This window comes from Taudactylus pleione, unplaced genomic scaffold (assembly GCF_031769625.1).
Source record: "Taudactylus pleione unplaced genomic scaffold, aTauple2 ptg000218l, whole genome shotgun sequence".
Taxonomy (NCBI): domain Eukaryota; kingdom Metazoa; phylum Chordata; class Amphibia; order Anura; family Myobatrachidae; genus Taudactylus; species Taudactylus pleione.
The window spans coordinates 6,860,042-6,882,172 of record NW_028284620.1 but is presented as its reverse complement, the minus strand read 5'-3'; the positions used below and the strand labels follow the sequence as shown (position 1 = coordinate 6,882,172).

The following is a 22,131-nucleotide window of genomic DNA, read 5'->3' as shown; positions in this document are numbered from 1 at the left end:
TTTTCATTCTGCCTAAGTGTAATTTCCATGTTTGTCATTATTATGCAGACTTTGTATATAAGCTTTACAATTTAGTACTTACTTGCATGCACTCTTTATACTGCTCAAACTGTTTCCCTACCGGTCATATTTGTATTACTCGGTGCTGTGAAGATGATTAATCTGATAGTCAGGTTGAGCACAAAATAAATGTGTTTATCAGGGGCGTTTCTAGAGAGGAGGGGGCCCTTGTGCAGTCTGCAACACAGGCCCCCTCCTCTCTGCCCGGTGGCCGGCAGCAGTGCAGAGTTATAGACTCTGGGCACTAGAGTGCGCCCAGTGTCTATAGACTATGCGCCGGTCCCCGGGAAAATGGTCGCTGCGGCCAATTACCCTGTACTGCGCATACGACTGGAAAATGGCCGCAGCGGCCATTTTCAAGTCATTTTTACAGCACTGGACCCCCGCGTCCACATGGGACTCCGGAGAGGTAAGTAATACTATGGGTGCAGGGTGTGCGGTGCGGTGTGGACCCAGGGGCCCTTGTGCCCCGCACACCCTGCACCCATAATAGATACGCCCCTGGTGTTTATACAGGGGCAACCTTTGCCATGCAATAGTACACTTGTTTATAGATTTTTTAGTAAAATCAGGATTGGACATGAATTAGGAGATTAGTAACCTATATGTTTTATTTTACTTATAATATGCATACAGTAGTTAAGCATTATGGGCCCTATTACCAAAGGAAATTTGCAGGATATCCCCCTTAAACACCTGTTTTCGGGTGATATCTGCAAATTTACAGTATCCTCTGAATGTATCTGGGGGGACCACAGCAAATATCGGATATATCTGCTACAATCCCCCATTTTTTATCACAATAGGACCCCCATAGGTCTTTATGGAGGCTGCTATTTATGGGATTTACCAAGTTCCGCAATACAAAGTGGCAATAAGAAATTATAATTATCGGGTCTACAACCCAATAATTAATAAATATGCTCCTCTGAGACACGCAGGGATTCAGAGGATTAAAGGCCGGACAGATGAGTTATGGCTGATACTGTTTGTGGGTATAACATATTCTGACTTATAGTTAAGAAAACAAAAATCCTTTTCTTGTATATTTGGCAGTCCTATTTTGGTTGTGGCTAAGGGTGATACTTTACCGCAGCAAGGCGTGTATAAAATCTCCTCTTATTTACTGTAAAAGAGGCAAACATTTTAAAAACAGTAAATTACCAATATAGAACAAGTAATCTTTTGCTTTGCATTTTTATTTCTAATGCAAGTAACAACTTGTACATCAGAATTACATTCACATATTTCATCTTTATCAATCAGGAGTGTTATTTGTTATTTGTTATTTGTTATTTATTATTATTATTATTATTATTATTATTATCATTATTATTATTATTTTGGAGGAAGGCAGAGAAGGTGACTTGACTGGACAACAAGTTTCCATGTGTCTGTTCCCTTCATATTCCTCTGTTTGTGACCTATGTATAGGCACAGCTGCACAACATAAATCAATAATGAACTTCATATTACTCCTGGTAGCTGACAACCTCTGCTGAACACCAGTGACTGGTTACTGTGGAACTGTAGTAATGACAAGTGAAAAGACTTCCTGGTAACCCTCCACATCACCTGGTACAAAATGCTCTGTTCCCGATTGGTGGCGCTATTCTAATCAGCAGGGGCTTGCACAGTGGTTGTTGTTATTAGTCACATTAATAATAATAAAATACAGGGGATTAAGAGTCAGAGGGGTATATTTACGGAATTGGTATGAAATACCGTCGGCCGCATGGCCGGCGGTTCGATTCCCATCAGCGGCAGCCCGACAGAAGCAGAGTGCGACGCAGCGGAAGCCCGACAGCGCTGGAAATCCCGATCGTGGATAGGTAAGTATCCACTAACCTAACCTAACCCCCCTAACCCTAACCCTCCTTAGGGGTGCCTAACCCTAACTTCCCCCCCAAGTGCCTAACCCTAATCCCCCCTCTAAGTGCCTAACCCTAACCACCCCCTTCCCCGCTGCCTAAACCTAAGTCCCCCGGGGGGGTGCCTAACCCTGTCCCCCCCGGGGGTGCCTAACCCTAACCCTCCCTCCCCCTAGCCTAACCCTCCCAGGGGGGGTGCCTAACCCTAACTCCCCCCCGGGAGACCTAAACCTAACCCTCCCCCCCGCGGCTGTCCGCTCGCAGCGCCCGGCATCACTACGATCGTGATGCCGGGCGCCGGTCTCCCGGCGTCGGGGAAATGCGGGCGTCTATATCTAGACGCCCGGCATTTCACCCATGCCGGGATAAGGCAGTCGGGAAGCCGGCTGCCGGAATTTAGGCAGTCGGCTTCCAGATTGCCTCCCATATTTACTAAAGTGAGAGTTTTTAGAAGTAGAGATGTTGCCCATAGCAACCAATCAGATTCTACTTAACATTTAACCTTCTAGAAGAGAATAGCTAGAATTTGATTGGTTGCTATGGGCAACATCTCCACTTCTAAAAACGCTCACTTTAGTAAATATATCCCAGAATGTCAGCTTTTGTAACAGTTTTACTTTATCTGTGAGTGTATGCTGGGGCCTCCCACAACATCTCCAAACTATCCGGTTGACAAGAAAACACATGCAAAAACCTTGAGTAAGGAATATGTACCTTGGTAAAATGGGTCACACTGGACGTTTAGTACATTGGAGCACCCCTCAATAACAGACAAGTACTGGAAGGGTGCAAGAACTTCTTGATTTGTCTTACCCACACAAAAGCACTGAGAAGCCATCACCAGCAACAGCCAGGAAAAATCATTTGGTGAAAGGATTTGGAAAAACATTTAAATAACGGTCAAGTTTAATGATCCAAAAGGCAGAATTGCAGGGGGGGGGGGGGGGGAGTAATTCCCCCAAATAAACCTACAAATCTGCTTTTTTGGAGAGATCTGTCAAATTCTGAAAATCAAACTTTTTTTTATTTTAACCTGAAGACATTTCATGACAAAACCTGGAGAATACTATGTGCATAAAAATATGGGCTTGATTCAGACTTGGAAATAGAGAGAGAGATAGCACTTAACTGTACACTTGGACACACCATGTTGCAATGCAAGGGGTGTAAAAAAATACATATTTTTTTTTGCATGTAGGGTAAATACTGGCTGCTTTTGCATGTAGCCAACAAATACTACACAGTTTTATTATTATTACACTGCACTTTAGATGTCAGTTTTGACACCTCCCTCCCAAATTTAAATCTCTCTGCACATTTTAAATCTGCCCCACCTGCAGTGCAGCATGGTTTCACCAAGATGATCAGTTGAGAGAGATATCTCCCAACTCTGAATCAGGCCCAATATCTGGAGTATGGATAAAATATCTGTCCCAGTAACCTAAGAAACATCCAGAACTCGGTATTCATCTACGGAGTACATTCCATAAGGGATTGTGTTCCATTTAAGCTGCTTTACAGTTCTCTAAATGATTAGACGCATTCTTTCTCAGAATAAACTTACAATATATCTTTTACAGCTTGTAGTGCTCTAAAACAAATGAATGAATACATAGTATGGCAAGAGAATGGGTTTAATTAGGCTTTTATTCTTTTAATTACCACAATTTAAGCTGAGGTTAGGTAACCACCAAACATGTACAAAACATGATCATGACTTTCACAGAAAATAAATGTAATTATACATAAGGAGCAAGTGCTTTTGGACATGTACCCCATTTAGGAGAAAACTGTCCATACATTGTACCAAAATGTTCTGGTTCCAAATTCCAGAATAATAAGAATTCTTGTTCATGTAATCTCTCTGAGGATTTCATAAAACCATGATATAGTATTATATTTAACAAACCAGACACATTCTCAATAAGCATTGCAATTATTTAGGTATCAAAACTGGGAGTCTGAACTGTTGTCTGCTGGGGATGGGACGAGGTTTGACAGTTATTAATAATATTATAAGATAATGAGGCCTCTGAAAGTGGTTGTCCACTTTTAGCACACTACCTGCCAGCACCACCCCACTTAAAATTAGCCTGCCCTCCTATCTTTATAGCAAACACCTCTTGTGATCTGAAATGGGTGAAATAGGAGCCATATCATCCTGTGGCCTGCTCATTCATTTACATTGTCTGTAGCTCAAAGTGGAGACCTCCAACCCATCCAGTTCTCTATAGAAGAAATTTATGGAGTTCTACTGAAGAGTACTGAACAGTCTGATAACGTTGGCTTTGTAATCAATCACAACGTGACTTCTCAGCTTGTGGGAGAAGGTAGTGAGAGGGGGAGATGAAGGAGAAGGTAGGTAGAAAGGAGTATGTAATAGAGAAGGTAGTGAAAAAGGGTTATGTAAGGGAGAAGGTAGTGAGAAGGTAGGTATTTAAAGGGCAGGGTCGGATTAAGGCTTTGCGGGGCTGTGACACTTAAGACAGGGGGGCCTGTCTCCATTCCTCCGACCATCCCTCTCTTGTCAGAACCGCCCCCATGTATTATCCAGGCCACTCCCACTCATCATCCACCCAGCCTACACTCATAGTCTAGCCTGCCTCGAGTAGTCATCCAGTCCGTCCCCACTTGTCGTTCGGCCCTTCCAAAATACTTGGGACTGTAGAGTGCAGCAGTGTGCTCCAGCCAGGGGGCCTGAGAGGGAAGACTGTGTCCCTCCTTTTTCTGGCTTAGTATGAGGTAGAACAGGGGTAAATTCGTGAGAAGAGAGGTATGTGAGGGAGAAGAGAGGTATGTGAGAAGAAACTAGTGAGAAAGGTGTGAAGGAGAAGCTAGTGAGTAGAGGTAAGAGAGGAAAAAGCCAATTTGAAGGAGGTTATGTGAGGCAGATGGTACTGAGAAAAAAGGTGTGAGAAGCAAGTAAGAAGAGGGGTAAGCAAGGGAAACGGTAGTAAGAAAGAGGGTATGTGAGGGAGAAGCTAATAAGAAGGAGGTATGTGAGAAAGAATCTAATGAAAAGGGGGTATGTGAGGGAGAAGCTAGCGAGAATAGGGGTGATAAAAAAGCTAGTGTGAAGAGGGTAAAGAGGTATGCAAGGGAGAATTAGGTATTTGAGGGGGAAGCTAGTGATAAGTGAGCTATATGAGAGAGAAGTTAGTGAGAATAGGGGCGAGGAAGAAACTAGTGTGAAGAAGAGTGTACATGAGGGAAAAGCTAGTGAGAAAGGAGTGATTTAGAAGAGAGGTATGTGAGGAAGAAGGAGGGTATGTGATGGGGAAGCTACTGATAAGGGAGCTATATGAGAGAGAAGGTGATATGTGAGGGAGAAGCTGGTGAAAAGAGGGTATGTGAGGGAGAAGTTAGTGAGAAGAGGGTATGTGAGAGAGAAGCTAGTGAGGAGGGTATATGAGGATGATGGTAATGAGAAGCAGGATATGTGTGGGAGAACATATTGAGAAAGAGAGTGTGTGTGGGAGAAGCTAGTGAGAAAGGAGAGCATGTGTGGGAGAAGCTAGTGAGGTGAGGGAGAAGGTAGTGAGAAGGGGGTATGTGGGGGAGAAGCTAAGATATTGCTTTCTGAGGATTTCAACATGGTGTCTAACTACCTATTGACATGTTGAACAGTGTCAACATTATGTCAACAATGTGGTGATGACATTATGAATGTGAACATGGTTACTGTCGACCATCTGACCGAATACCAAAGAAGAAGCAAGTGAGAAGAGGGGTATGTGAGGAAGAAGGTAGTGAGAAGGATGGTATGTGAGGGAGAGGGTAGTGAGAAGGATGGTATGTGAAGGAGAAGCTAGGGAGAAAGAGGGTATGTGAGCGAAAAGCTTGAAGGATTGGCAGCATGTTGGAAGAGCTGGATGGTGGGGGACATCTGAGGTAGAAGCTGGTATTCAGGGAACATGTCTCAGCAAAATTAATAGGCAGGGGGACATTATTATTATTATAATTTATTTATATGGCGCCACAAGTGTTCCGCAGCGCCTTACAAAGTACATAAACAAATAAGTAACCAGCGACTTACAATACAATACAATACACGGACATGGATAATAAACATTGCTATATTAGTGACCTTTACACCCACATAAGCAGCCAAGTGTTAGTTGCCCTAGTGGGGAGTAAGAGATAAATGAAAATACAGTAGGGAGAAGCACAAGAGGGTAGAGGAGGGTAGAGGGCCCTGCTCAAAAGAGTTTACATTCTAAAATGGAGGGGCAGACAAACAGCAAGTTAGGATGAGAGCTGGAAGGCTTTAATGAAGTAGTGGCTCTTAAGAGCTTGTTTGAATGATTGTAGAGAGGTGCAGAGTCTGATGGGGAGAGGGAGACATGCGACAGAGAAGCTAAAGAATTTACAAAATGAATGATGTCAATAGGCTCTTAACTGTATAGGTTGGCAATATGATCAAGTAGTCTCTAGTCTTCAATGCCCAGCCTGCCAAAGCCTTAGTACAAGTGTGCATGTAGTATTGCTACTGTATTACTATGTGTTGCTGTTTTGTACAAAATATTTGCCTGTCAATATATGTGTGTCTTCCTTTGTACCTTTGTTATGCAACTCAAAGCAATGCAGAGAGTACTGTGTCCTATCCATAGTGGTGTGTGACATTGCTGTGGAGTTTGGGGGTGGGGTAGAGGGCAATTGGAGGACGGATTAATTCTTAAGTAGCTGTTGCCACTAGGCACACCTCCTCCATAGACTCACTGTCCATGCCATATCTGATTTCATATTATTTCGCTGTCCACTCAAAAAGTTCCTGCGGATACCCATACTTACACTGTTGTATTTAACTTAAAGGGGCTAAGTCAATTAGGAGCAAGTTTATGAAAGAGTTTGTATCGTGAAATTCACATACATCGAGTGAATACATGCACCTGAGAAATACAAGATTCAATTAGAAATGCCAATTTGCAGTAGTCGCAGCAAGGTTGCGCCACTTTTCTACAAAAAGCGATGTGAGAAAAGTTGGGAAACCATCCCGAATCCCATAAAAGTGGCAACTGAGATAGCAGGACCATATGGAATGTTGTTAGTAGTCATAAGGAAACCACTGGACGTTACAAGGTGTCAAATAACTGATTTTTGCACTTTTTATGGTTGAAAAATGATAGCAAGCAAGTGTTTTTCAGCAAATTAAAGTATTTCCAGTATGTTGTGGTACAGTAAAATCTCTGTATAGTAATTTATCAGTGTTTTATACAAGTTTGTAAAAGGTTGGAATAAAACACTTACCTTTCATCTGCAAGTTCAAAACCCCTCTCCCAACAATACACCACCTCCACCTGTCCCACATCATTTGCACCTCCACATACCTGTCCCACATCATTTACACCTCCATGTACCTGTCCCACATCATTTCCACCTCAACATACCTGCTCCACATCATTTACACCTCCATGTACCTGTCCCACATCATTTACACCACCCGTCCCAAATTACACCTCCATGTACCTGTCCCACATCATTTACACCTCCACCTGTCCCAAATCATTTACACCTCCACACACCTGTCCCACATCATTTACACCTCCATGTACCTGTCCCACATCATTTACACCTCCATGTACCTGTCCCACATCATTTACACCTCCACCTGTCCCAAATCATTTACACCTCCACATACCTGTCCCACATAATTTACACCTCAACATACCTGCCCCACATAATTTACACCTCCATATACCTGTCCCACATCATTTACACCTCCATGTACCCGTCCCACATCATTTACACCTCAACATACCTGTTCCACATCATTTACACCTCCACATACCTGTCCCACATCATTTACACCTCCACGTACCTGTCCCACATCATTTACACCTCCAAGTACCTGTCCCACATCATTTACACCTCAACATACCTGCCCCACATAATTTACACCTCCATGTACCTGTCCCACATCATTTACACCTCCACATACCTGTACCACATCATTTACACCTCCATCTGTCCCAAATAATTTCCAACTCCTCATACCTGTCCCACATAATTTACACCTCAACATACCTGTTCCACATCATTTCCACCTCCACATACCTGTCCCAAATCATTTACACCTCCACATACTTGTCCCACATCATTTACACCTCAACATACCTGTTCCACAGAATTTCCACCTCCACATATCTGTCCCACATCATGTAACCCATTATTGAGCTTTTTAGAGAAATTCACCTGAAAACTAACAAGTCTTTATTGATCAAATTATGCTGTTGAAACCCTTCCAAGTGAATGATTATTCATTGGGAGGGGTGTACTAGAGGTTCTGTACTGTGCACCGACATTTTTACCTAAAATTAAATATTTTCCCTGACTTTTCGCCTACTCAGGAGGGTGCACACAAGAAAATTAATTTCCTCAGAGAAAAAATGTGTGTGTGGAATTGAATTGTAAATGCTTTTTGCAGTGTGAGTATGCGATGAGAATGTATCGCAGGACCCAACTCAAGCACAAATAAATTAAACCTAAACAGTTGGAGTGGAGCTAACTATTGGTACAAGTGATGTCAACAGGTGAGAGCCGACTTCTGCACTAGATTTTTCTAGCCACAAAGTGAACAGGCTGCAATGAGCTGCACTTAGAAGTCCTTGCTGCAGGCTGCGTGACTGGTCTGGATAGCCCTATTAAGCTGCCATCATATAAAACTTGGTTCCAAAATGCAATCACAGATGAACAAGATGAGTAAATCACTGCACAGTTTATAGGTAAATAATAAAAAAGAAATGTCTCATCCACTCGATGTGAATATTTAATATATTATTGTAAAGTTGAGAGATATGTTTCTCATTGTGCTATCATCTGTTCCCAAGAAGCCTTTTTAGATTCTAAAATAATATAAGTAACCGAGTCTGTGACAATATATGTTGATTGAAACAGTGCTAAGTACTAAATAAATATTAACATGGAAAACAATAACTGCATTGCACAGGGTCAGGGTAACTTCATCTGGTCACAAAATATGATGTATTCACCTTTGCAGTATACAAACAAAATATAGTGGGACACTAATGCTTGTGTCTGTAACTTACACAGTTTATTTAATTTTATAAAACATGATCACAGCCAGTCACTAGACAAGATAAGAAAGAAATCTAGCATAATAGAAAAGGTATTTTTTACATTAAAACAAAAACATTTGCAAGTATAGAACTTACAGGTATGCAAGTACTTTTTAACACAGCTATTGAATGTTATGTAACAACAGACCAAGAAAATATTTCCTTTCTATTTGTAATAAAATTTGGCAGATAATCAATTCTCAATGCTCTGTAAAGACCCATAGAACATTATTTTGTTCCAATTCCTTTGCAGAACATGCTGAGAAATTAAGCAGATAGTTTCTGTAACAGAAATAAAGCATTTGGAATTGCTATAGCAACTCTGTTTCTGCAAATAATTTAGTTACCATCATATCTCTACCCAATTATTCTTGCATTGACCACTGAGAAATCCAGTGCACTACAGTAAAGTAGGTGCAAACTAACACAAACTAGTGCATTTGCTGATTGCTTCCCCTGTGGGGTATAATAACACACACTGTAGTTTTACAATGTAAGGGGTCATGCTTTCTGCACATACAAAATATGGTAATACAATAATTAAGTTGTTCACTAAACCATGTAAAATAACTGAACACCTATTAGGAAGCAGGCAAGGTTTGTACTCAGCGAGATGTAAATCCTAATATAGGAACTAGGTATCATTTCTAAAATACCATAACTGTTGACCAACAAGCCACAATGATCTTCAACAAACCAAAATGGAGTAAAAGTGAAGCACCAGGGTAATCAAAGCTATCACTGTATTACACTGCATGATATAGGACATTACTGCAGTATTATTCTGTGATAGGTACCATGACAATGAATAAACCTGACTTGTGCATGCTGATATATTAAAATCTATAAGATTACATATTAAATTGTTCAATATTAAACATAAGTATAAATAAGCTCATATTGTAAAAGTCATAACTGTAAATAATAACATAGTAAAGCACAACAAATATGCCCAAAAAAAGATTTTCTTGTGGCAAAATAATATTTTTCATAATGAATGAAATTTTTTTTGTTGTATGGAAGTGAAACATATGAAAAACTATTATACAACCTAATTATATTTTTGTGTTAAATGGAAATCTGCTGGTGAACAGCTGACCCATTCTTTACAAGACTACCAGTGATACCTGACATTCTAGGTGCTACAGTAGGTAAAAATTCCTGTCATAGGTGAATAAAACATGTATGTTATAAGCCATGTGCATTTCTTGCGTCAGGTAAAAATCCTCACGTTAAATGAATGCAATGTAATGTAAAATGCTGCTTTATTGAAGATGCATCTTTGTGAAAGTAGAATATTAAAAATTAGAAGTAACCACTCTACATCTAAAATGCCCATATAGCCTTAAATATGTGTCACCCCATCACACGTACTACATGCAGATCTATATAACCCAGGTTTAGGATAACTCTGCACCACAATGCAATTATGCCTAATTATAGCTTAGCAAGCAGCTGCAGAACCTCTTTATCCCAAAGTCACAATGACAGCCAATGTGCTGCAAATAATCACTTTTCTCTACCAAGTGTAACTAGGTCAGTCACTCTGAGGCTTATTAAGAGGCTGATTTAATCTGCACTTTCACATTTGTGGACAATATTACAACCTTAATATTTTAATATCATAGGTGACTGTAGGCAAAAGTGTATTGAATAGATACACTGAAATGAAATGTATCTGTATTAGTGTTATATTTTAATAAATTATATTATTATGATGATACTGCAAGAGTTCCCTGTTTGTGTTTCTTGTAGAACAGTTAATCTGTATACTCAGTCTTTTCCCAAGCAATTTACTTGCAGTGCGATGTAACAATTCTAGCTCTCTGAATCAAAGACATCCATGCAGGAGTTGTACACAATCCAAAATACAGCACTATCTATCAGTGCATGTATGTATGCTCCCTGATGGGTTCACCCCATATGCCAGAGGGAACTCCTTCTCTCCAGCACACACCCTCTCCTCTCCATGCCAGGAGGAGTGCATGAGGACATGGTAAGGGACCTGGTGCAATGACTTACAGTTCTGTGCTGCTATGCCCTTCACTCTGTGAAGTCTCTTTCTGGTGCAGGAGATCCGTGCAGGGGACTAGTGATCTGGCCGGGGACACGTTACACGGGGATTGCAGGGTGTCTGACAGCCGGTGGGGGAGAGGGAGGGTGCACTCACTGTGTGAGCATACTCAAGCCAATGGCAGAGAGAGGAATGAGCAACAGAGGGACCCGCCCATACATGGTGTGTGTATTTATTTTCTCTCACTTGGCAGATGCATGTTTGCATGTGTTTCATTGGACTAGGAGTCAGTCCTGTAAGAGAACAGGCGCCTGCTGGAAAAATCTCCATTCCAGCAAGTCAATATCAACAAACTCTTCATAACTGGGCTGAATTTACTCCCGTACATGTAATAACTTGAAAACTAAAATGAGTGATGTCCTGTGTGCTGTGCATTTGTTGCAAGTGTTCTATTGGATACCTCATTATTATTACATTCATATATTTACTGTTATTGAGACACAATGAGTCATGTGTAATAGTCTGCAATAGGGCAGCATGGCTGCAGAGAATGCTATTTTCTTTTTTGTCATGTGCCTATTTTTGTTCAGTCGTGATTCTGGCTTATACCACTTTTCCACTGCCTAAAAAACCCGGGTATTTGCCGTGTCTACCCGGGACTCGGCTCAGTGGAAACGTCTCCAAGGAAAAAATCCCGGGTCTACTGACCAAGGATTTCTTCCCAGGTATCGAGCAAGGTTTTTAGCGGGTAAAACCTGGTAACACTGCAGTGGAAACAGTTCTTACCCTGTATTTTGACTCAGGTAATTGCAAAGGGATGGGTATGAGATCCCAGCAGTTGGGATGCCGCTGGTCAGAATACCGACAGCGGCATCCCGACACCCATAAGGAAATAAGGTAAGACTAACCCCTAACCCTCCCTTCCAGTGCCTAACCCTAACCTCCCCCTCTAGTGCCTAAACCTAACTTCCCCCTCCCCGCACCCTAAACCTAACATTCTCTCCGCGGTACCTAAACCTAACTTCCCCCTTCTCTGCACCCTAAACCTAACACTCTCTCCCCGGTGCCTAAACCTAACCTCCCCAGTGCCTAAACCTAACTTCCCCCTCCCCGCACCCTAAACCTAACATTCTCTCCCCAGTGCCTAAACCTAACTTCCCCCTTCCCTGCACCCTAAACCTAACACTCTCTCCCCAGTGCCTAAACCTAACCTCCCCAGTGCCTAAACCTAACTTCCCCCTTCCCTGCACCCTAAACCTAACACTCTCTCCCCGGTGCCTAAACCTAACCTCCCCAGTGCCTAAACCTAACTTCCCCCTTCCCTGCACCCTAAACCTCACTCTCTCCCCGGTGCCTAAACCTAACCTCCCAGGTGCCTAAACCTAACTTCCCCCTTCCCTGCACCCTAAACCTAACACTCTCTCCCCGGTGCCTAAACCTAACCTCCCCAGTGCCTAAATCTAACCTCCCCAGTGCCTAAACCTAACTTCCCCCTTCCCTGCACCCTAAACCTAACACTCTCTCCCCGCTGCCTAAACCTAACCTCCCCAGTGCCTAAACCTAACTTCCCCCTCCCCGCACCCTAAACCTAACATTCTCTCCCCGGTACCTAAACCTAACTTCCCCCTTCCCTGCACCCTAAACCTAACACTCTCTCCCCGGTGCCTAAACCTAACTTCCCCCTTCCCTGCACCCTAAACCTAACACTCTCTCCCCGGTGCCTAAACATAACCTCCCCAGTGCCTAAACCTAACTTCCCCCTCCCCGCACCCTAAACCTAACATTCTCTCCCCGGTACCTAAACCTAACTTCCCCCTTCCCTGCACCCTAAACCTAACACTCTCTCCCCAGTGCCTAAACCTAACTTTCCCCTTCCCTGCACCCTAAACCTAACACTCTCTTCCCAGTGCCTAAACCTAACTTCCCCCTCCCCGCACCCTAAACCTAACATTCTCTCCCCGGTACCTAAACCTAACTTCCCCCTTCCCTGCACCCTAAACCTAACACTCTCTCCCCGGTGCCTAAACCTAACTTCCCCCTTCCCCGCACCCTAAACCTAACACTCTCTCCCCGGTGCCTAAACCTAACTTCCCCCTTCCCTGCACCCTAAACCTAACACTCTCTCCCCGGTGCCTAAACCTAACCTCCCCAGTGCCTAAACCTAACTTCCCCCTCCCCGCACCCTAAACCTAACATTCTCTCCCCGGTACCTAAACCTAACTTCCCCCTTCCCTGCACCCTAAACCTAACACTCTCTCCCCGGTGCCTAAACCAAACCTCCCCAGTGCCTAAATCTAACCTCCCCAGTGCCTAAACCTAACTTCCCCCTTCCCTGCACCCTAAACCTAACACTCTCTCCCCGGTGCCTAAACCTAACCTCCCCAGTGCCTAAACCTAACTTCCCCCTCCCCGCACCCTAAACCTAACATTCTCTCCCCGGTACCTAAACCTAACTTCCCCCTTCCCTGCACCCTAAACCTAACACTCTCTCCCCAGTGCCTAAACCTAACTTCCCCCTTCCCTGCACCCTAAACCTAACACTCTCTTCCCAGTGCCTAAACCTAACTTCCCCCTCCCCGCACCCTAAACCTAACATTCTCTCCCCGGTACCTAAACCTAACTTCCCCCTTCCCTGCACCCTAAACCTAACACTCTCTCCCCGGTGCCTAAACCTAACTTCCCCCTTCCCCGCACACTAAACCTAACACTCTCTCCCCGGTGCCTAAACCTAACTTCCCCCTTCCCTGCACCCTAAACCTAACACTCTCTCCCCGGTGCCTAAACCTAACCTCCCCCTCCCTGCACCCTAAACTTAGCCCTCCCCACTAGTGCCTAAACCTCCCCCTAAAGCCTAACGCCGCACCCTAACCCTGACCCTCCCCCTCATGCCTGATATTTACCTTCGGAATGCTGGCGGTCGGGATTCTGGTGCTGGAATCCCAACGCTGTATTTCGCCCGTCAGCATCCCAACATCCCATTGCAAAAGCAGCTAATTGGTCCTCCAGGGTGCTAGCTGCTGATGTAAACACCCAGAGACCAGAGGAGACGCCTGAATAAAGGATGTCATTAAATAAATAATAATAATTACATAAATAATAAATAAAATAAATAATATGAATTCAATTAAATAAATAAAAAAATGTAATAATAATAATAAGAAATAATAAAAATGGCATTAAATGTGGATGTCATAAAAAATTACCTGAATAAAGGCCATTTTTAATGACATCCACAGGTTTTGCTGGGCTTACCCGGGTTCAGTGGAAACGGAGGTGACCCGGAAAAAATCCGAGAAGAGGGTGCAGTGGAAATGGGGTCTAAGCCGGGTACGACCCGGGAAAATGCAGGGTAAAAAATCCTGGGTCAGACCCAGGATTTTGGTGGAAAAGGAGTATTAGAGTATCAGGTGGCTACAACTTTATGGGTGCAATGTGAGGATCTGGGAGAACCCTTGCAGACTGCGGGGTTAAATAGCTCTGACTTAAAGTTATTTGGCAGTGCTTGAAGGCTGTCCTGTCAAAGCACTTTCCCCATTTTTACGTCTTTCTCATATCAACTATACGTTACCATTGAGAGAGTAAATTTGAACCCTGGACAAGACTGACACAATAGGCATAGCTCAGTCATCAGTTCAGTCAACAGCCCGACTCCTCGGCTGATGAGCAGGCTGACTTTGTAGCCAAGGCAAGATCCTGGCGATAGAGAGTGACTAGTAAAAGATATAAAACTACAGCAATACCCACAATCAACAACACAAAACCACTCAGTGTACTAATAGTTTCAAAGGAACACAGTGCAAGCAACTTCCAAAACCAAAGGAACTTACTGATAAATGTTTTCTTTTAACACTACACATTATCAGCTTTGCTAACTACATTATGAAAAAGTATACATCTCTTATGAAAAAGAGACCTGGCTATGTAAAGATCCATCACCTCAACAAAAAATGTTAATGTATATACTGCATTGGGGTACCAGTCCTCCACGTTTGAACACATACCTCCCCTCCCTCTTTACAACCCACCCCCCCCCACACACACACCTCCCCTCTTACTCCTAAGCAGTCTGATTTTTTTTTTTTATATTGTATTAATTGGCTATAATACACCCCCCACCCCCACCTCCCCTCTTATGGTGCATACACACGATCAGATTTTTTCTTCAGATATGGACGATAACGATTTAAAAATCGTTCAGTCGTTCATATCTGATGGAAAATCGTTCATATCTGACATGCCTGAACGATGGACGATCAACGATGCGCGTTCCCGTTTGTCAGATAACGATATCTGACATCTGATGGGTTTGCAGTCAGACTTGGACGATTCCATTCATTTTAATGCAGTTAAAAATCGTTCAATCGTTCAAATCGTTCAAATCGTTCAAAACTTTGGTCAAATCGTCCAAATCGTTCAAATCGTTCAATCGTTCATCTGACAAATCTGACAAGTCTGACAAATCTGACCGTGTGTACGCTCCATAAAGGTGCATACACACACAACGATTTTTTGAACGATTATCGTTAAACGATATCGTTTAACGATAATCGTTTGAAAAAATCGTTCACTTTCTGAGTCAAACGATGAACGATTATTGTTCATGCGCGTTCACGTTTGTAGTTTGTAGTTCAGTCAGACTTGTCAACTCGACGATTTTCATTAAGTTAATATGCAAAAATTGTTTGTAGTTCATAAAAATCGTTCATTACATTTAAATGAACATAGTAAATGAACAACTTTAGTAAACGATTTTAGTTCATTTTTTCAAGGGAGAAAATCGTTTACTAAAATCGTTCATTAACTAAATCGTTGTGTGTGTATGCAGCTTTACTCCTAAGCAGTCTGCTTTTTTATTTATATTGTATTAATTGGGTATAATACACACCTTTGAAGCTTTATACGGTAGGTTACGTATTTTGTGTTTATGCCATGGACATATTACCATCGCACACAATGCAACCAAATCATACTAACAAGTACAACATACTGACACAATCCTGCTTGCAAAGCACTGATATTTCCTGGTAATAGATCAAAGATACTTGTTTTTGCATTTTTATTTTATACTGATTACCTATACCAATACAAATAGAAAACACATTTCATCAAAGTAATAAGGAGCAGCGCTGTAACCTAAACCACTTCAACCATTATTAATGTGAAAGGTTTTTCATTCAGATTAACATCTGTTTATTGTCATTTATTAGTTGCATCATTTGTTAGTGTAAAGCTACAGTCTTGCCAATTTCATTGTAACCATCATGACAACTCCCACTGAGGGAAGGCTGAGACTACTGAGCTTATTTTACCCATCTATCATTTGTATTTGTAGATAAAAGATGCATACAGTACTTAGTAAAGATGATCAATTGTTTAGCGGTTTATTCACCTCATTCCACATGTAGGTGCGGAATTTTGCACTATTTTCTTTTCAGAGAAAGAAGATTATGTTATAATAATCAAAACATTCTTACTCTGTCAGTAACTTACACTTCACTGTGATAATAAGTGTGTAGTCATTAGGTCGACATGTACAGCATCGACACCACAATGTCGACAATTACTGAACCTGATTGACAACAGGGCAACTAAATTGATTGTCCATGGGCCCCACACACTTGGGGGCCCCAACCAGGGCCGGATTATAGGGAGGACGACAGGGGCGGTCGTCCTGGGGCCCCCACACATAGGGAGCCCCCTCATCCTGTCCCCAGCCGGTCTGCTACTTTCCCAAGATGAACTTTTTGTTTTTCTTTTATCGGAGCCACCTGTCGCGGCCCGCGATTAAGCTCCGCCCCTCCTGGTATTTGGCCCTGGCCCCTTCTGCTGCTGCTGCCTCTGAAGTAAGCAATGTTCATGTGTATCTGTGTGTCTATATGTATATATGAGTGTGTCATACTGTATATATATATATATATATATATATATATATACACACTATATATATATATATATATATATATATATATATATACTGTGTGTGTGTATGTATATATATTTATATATATATGTAGATGCACACATAAATATATACATATACACACACACACATCAGACAGGCAGCCCGATGTATGTGTGTGTTTTATATATTTATATATATATATATATATATATATTAATATACATATATATATATGTGTTTTTATATATATATATATATATATATATATTTTATTGATAGGGGCCCCAACACATTTGTTGCCCAGGGGCCCCCACAGACCTTAATCCGGCTCTGGCCCCAACATATATATACTTTACCAGTGTGGAGGGCACTGTGGCATACAGTATGCGAACAGGGGTTTCTGTGTGGCATAATGTGCACTGGGGGCACTACAGTGTGTTTAACACATTTGTGGTGCTGGGAATATTAAATTTATTACAATATATTATATTTTTTAATAACATCAGTATATCTTATTGGCGATTTTATTGTTAAAGGGCAACACAAGTTTGTTGCCCTGGGACCCCCACAAACCATAATCCATCCCTAGACAGTTATGATGTTGGGATTGTTAAAATATTGTATTGTGAAGTGGTTCCGGCACTTCCTGTGATCTAATGAAAATCTTCTTTTTGGTAATTTTCTCCAAAAAATATGAAAAAGAAAATATATAGTGTAAAACCGTAACAATGTTTTATAAATCGTGAAAGGTTGATATAAACTCACCCTTTAGAAGTGAGTTGTAGACGTTGGACCCAATTTTCACTGTGGTCCTACTGCGGTTGCAAAATGCAATGCTGGCCTTTAAGGTGAGTTCTTCAATTCCTCCCACACGTAGTGTTGTAAATGGGGAAATAAATACAACAAGCCTCCATGGTACAGATCAATTTACCCAATCCACGATTTTACACAATATGCAGTGTAACCTTGAATGGGATATATTATACGCCTTGTACATTAATTTTCTCATCCCGATGTCCGTCGGTATATTACTATGGGTCCTTATAACTAGTCCAAAAATAATTGTGGATATAGACTAATTTCTTTATAAAACAGTAATTTTATTTCTTAATCTGTATATGAAAGAAAGGTCTTAGCAGTGTGTTGTTAATTTCACCAGACCTCAAAAAACTGACAACAATTTCTGTTTAAATAAAAATGTAAAATATATAAAAATGCAAAAATCAAAAAAATAAATAAATAAAGCAAAGATAATTCCAAATCTTAAAAGTAGAAAAAGGAGAAATGAATGAGCGGAGGAGTCTAATAATGAATACCTAGCAACATGTTTCTCAGATCCTATGTCTGCTTCCTCAAGACCAGCTTGGTATTCATTATTAGAATCCTCCACAATTTCTACAAGTCTGTAGATGTAGTAGTGATAAAGGGAATACATTGAGACAACTAGACCAGATGATTGATAAATTCCTGGAGCGAGGGTATGCTATGAGATAATTACAAGCAGCTAAAAATAAAGCTCTGTTTAGTCCTCGTGATAAATAATTAAGTAAGAAACAGACCAACATTATAAAGAAACAAAAATTCCCTTGGGTGAATGAATATACCACCAAAAGCAGAAAATCTAGCAGCAGCAAACCAGGCACATATGCTGCATGTGCAGTTGCATATCAATATACAGGGCCGTAAGGAGGGGTGTGCAGCCGCACAGGGCAGGATCGCCTGGGGGTGGTACTAGCCGTACCTGCCATTGGCTGCTGCAGTCCGCGGCCTCTTCCAGCTCACAGTTTCTGCACTGTATGGGGAGTTGGCTGCCTATCTTGTCAGTCTCGGGCTCGGTTAGGCGTATTACTCATTACATTTATAGGGTAATGTCCAAAGGTGGCACTGTCCTTAATTATCATTTATAATTTTATATGTACACAGATGTGTTCTTTTAGGTACAATCGTCCAAAGAAAATGTGTATGCAAGAATAGGCAATGTAATTCTACTTTTAGTTTTTCATATATCTCAATATATTTGTTTTTGTCTTACTTGCTTAAAGAGCCGGCCCTAGGCATAGACAAACTAAGAAAATGTCTAGGGCATTTGGAATGCCTAGGGGCATAAAAGCCCACCTATGGCTGGTGGAGGTTTGGTGCAGGCACGGCTGGGGCACCTGCTGCCACCTGGGCAGAGACTCTGACAGCTGCTACTGCTGCCGCACAGCTCAGCTCACAGCTCCGATCGGGCCTGGCAGCAGCAAACAGTGAGCGGGCAGCTGCAGACGGTGGCTAGTGGTTAGTGCTGGGTCGGCTTTGAAGCGTCACTGCACATGGACAGAGGCTAATTCAGGACTTTAAGTAATGGGCACGGGAGGGCTGCTGCACCATGGGCCTTTGCGGAGCTCGGAGTAGTGAGTCACACCTCACGGCTCTGGGCTCCACCTCCAGCAATCATCACACACAGCTGCGGCCTGCGAGTCTGAGACGAGAAAAGCGGGTCTGCCGCCTGCGGCTTGCTGTACCTTGAGTCGAACAACTCTGCAGGCTGTGCTCAAATAAAGTAAGTTTGGAACTGTGCTGTGGTGCTTACTGCTGGGAGAAGGGTACTCTGCTGGGATAGGGGTAGTGAGTGCTGATACTGTGCTGGGATAGGGGGGTGCTGTGCTGGGTGAGGGCCCCTTTTCAGGATCCCACAAGGAAGGGGGCACCACACAAAATCTTGCCTAGGGCACTCATTTGGCTAGGACCGGCTCTGCTTTATTATTAATGTTGCTAAGATCAACATTAAACAAATCCTATTTAGTTAGAAACTAGTGAATCTGGCAGTTAGTGCTGAGATTCTTCTTGTATGCTGCTGGCAAACACATGTACTTCATGATTACTCATGAATTTAGCCTTTTAGATTTCTTGGCTACTATTAAGTAGTTTAGACCAGGATACATGTTTCTATTAGGCTTTTGTGGATATATGTACACACCTAACAAGAATCGTTTCAGTGCACAAATGAGTGCTTGTATTTAGTTTGGGTTCAACCTACAAAGGTGCAGTGGAAAGCCTTAGGGCTTGTACTCCAATTACATTAGACATATACAGTATGCCTATGAGGCAATACCTGGAATCTCAATGTTCTGCTTTACACTTTATATCAAGTTTCAAAAATGATCAACAGCACATTATTTTTTTGCTCCCCTATGGGGTATATTTACTAAAGTGCGGGTTTTTAAAAGTGCAGATGTTGCTCATAGCAACCAATCAGATTCTAGCTATTATCTTCTAGAAGGTGCTAGATAAATGTTACGTAGAATCTTATAGGTTGCTATGGGCAACATCTCCACTTCTAAAAACTCACACTTTAGTAAATATACCCCCTAGAGTTACCAAAACTCCTTGCTTGTCTTTTATTGTATTTTTAATACATTTTTTATTTTATTTCATGCTAATAATAAGTACAGTATTTAAGAGTTACCATATTTATCTATCTAAAATATTAAATATATGTGCATATACTGTATGTTAGTATTAAATAGAGTGCAATTTTACCCTCATATTTACTATTCAGGGGAGATTATTAATTCAGTTTCCTTAGATGTGGTTTGCTTCCATAAAGTTGTTATCATTATTTTAAATGATCAGTGACAGTACTTTATCAGTGACAATGCCAGTACAGAGATAAAGTTCATTGTTGCAGAGTTAAATACTGTTGATGATGAAGACAGTAATGAACAATACGTTTTCAGGAGTCTCACAAGTGACTTTTGCAGAAGATATCGCACTATGAGATCATAGCAACAGCAGGATGTGTATACACAGTCCAAACACTGATTTCACTTACACTACGTAGGACAGTCGAGAAGAGATTGGTCACATACATTAAAATAAATATACAAATTTAAGTCTCAATATAAGAATGTCCACACCATCTGTGTCTAAAATCAGAAGATGAAACTGTGTATTGGTCACTTAAGAAAATCGGTGGGAAAGAATCATCCACCGCCATTCCCCTCTTGCAATCATTCTTACCAGATTTGAAATCACAATAAGGCCTGTCATATGAATACAGGAGTCCTCTAATTTCTTGTCCTTAATAGGCATCATGTTGTGAATGTTCTTTTCTCTATTCTTTTCTTCTTATACTCCTCAACAGCAGAGTATCCAAGTTTTTGGATTTGAGAAAAAGAAGGTAACAAAGTGCACGATAGTTTCATAAGTGCACAAAAATGTATTTAAACAAAATGAGCACTCACATAAAATATCACAAAGCAGCATATAATCAACCATAAAATATGAGTCCCTCCACTGCTATGCCATAAGGCTTAGTGCTGTAGATGCATGCTGGAATATTAGCACATCGAAATACACAAGTCGGGCGGTATATCATCTGTTTATCTGGGATGTAGTCATTAGACCTACGATCGGGATGCCGGCAACCCGTTTATCTATAGGCTGCTGAATCCTGTCATTGACGTGATGTTGCACATCCAACTATTATTCTGAATAGTTGGTAAAATGCAACCACTGTGTAACAGGGTGTTACCGACATCGGAATCCCGACAAGGGACTTAAGATAGGTTTTGAAATACTGACGCCTATCTTAATCCCGATACCGGAATGCAGAAGGACGCCTGCCCGAACCAGGTAAGTCAGGGGAGCCATTAGCGTTAGCCACGGGGGGGAGGGTTAGGTTTAGGGAGCATAGTGGGGTTAGGGTTAGGTTTTGGGGGGGAGGTTAGGGCTAGGCACCCCTAACGGGGGGGTTAGGCACCATTGGGAGGGGTTAGGTTTAGGCATGAAGGGGGAAACAGGTTTAGGCACTAATGGGGAGGGTTCGCCAACCATCGGGATGGTGCTATCGGTATTCTGACAGGAGGCATCCCGATAGCCAGCATTACATACCCATTCCAGTAACAGGCTGTCTTGCTAAATAAACCCTGTGAATGAATCAGCAGTAGGGAACAGAGGACACGAAGGAAATGATTTGTAAATAATTGTTATTATCAACTTGGAAATTTTGGTGAGTAGCGATACCTTTTCTCTTACAAAAAAAAACAAGCACAGACCATACCAATGAGAAGTTTAGTCTGTAGACACTAGTCATGACCATACCTATGAGAAGTTTTGTCTGTACACACTAGTCATGAGAGGTTCCTACGACGTTCTGAACATACCAGTAAGGAGAGGTTCCATATGAGCAATGCAATGAGGTTCTAATTAAATAAACCAGTTATA

At 41.8% G+C, this 22,131-nt stretch overlaps 1 protein-coding gene across 5 annotated transcripts in view; it reads right to left on the bottom strand.

Moving 5' to 3' along the window:
• SLC7A2 (solute carrier family 7 member 2) overlaps positions 1 to 11,179 on the bottom strand; it is a 129,773-nt gene extending 118,594 nt beyond the window's left edge. For 3 of the 5 annotated variants that reach the window (XM_088478753.1, XM_088478754.1, XM_088478752.1), the window contains exon 1: positions 11,030 to 11,179. The gene's annotated coding sequence lies outside the window, so the exon portion shown is untranslated. Of the gene's footprint in view, positions 1 to 10,804; positions 10,824 to 11,029 lie in introns of those variants that run through there. The other 2 variants (XM_088478756.1, XM_088478755.1) reach the window with 2 other exon arrangements.
• Positions 11,180 to 22,131: the final 10,952 nt, after the last annotated feature.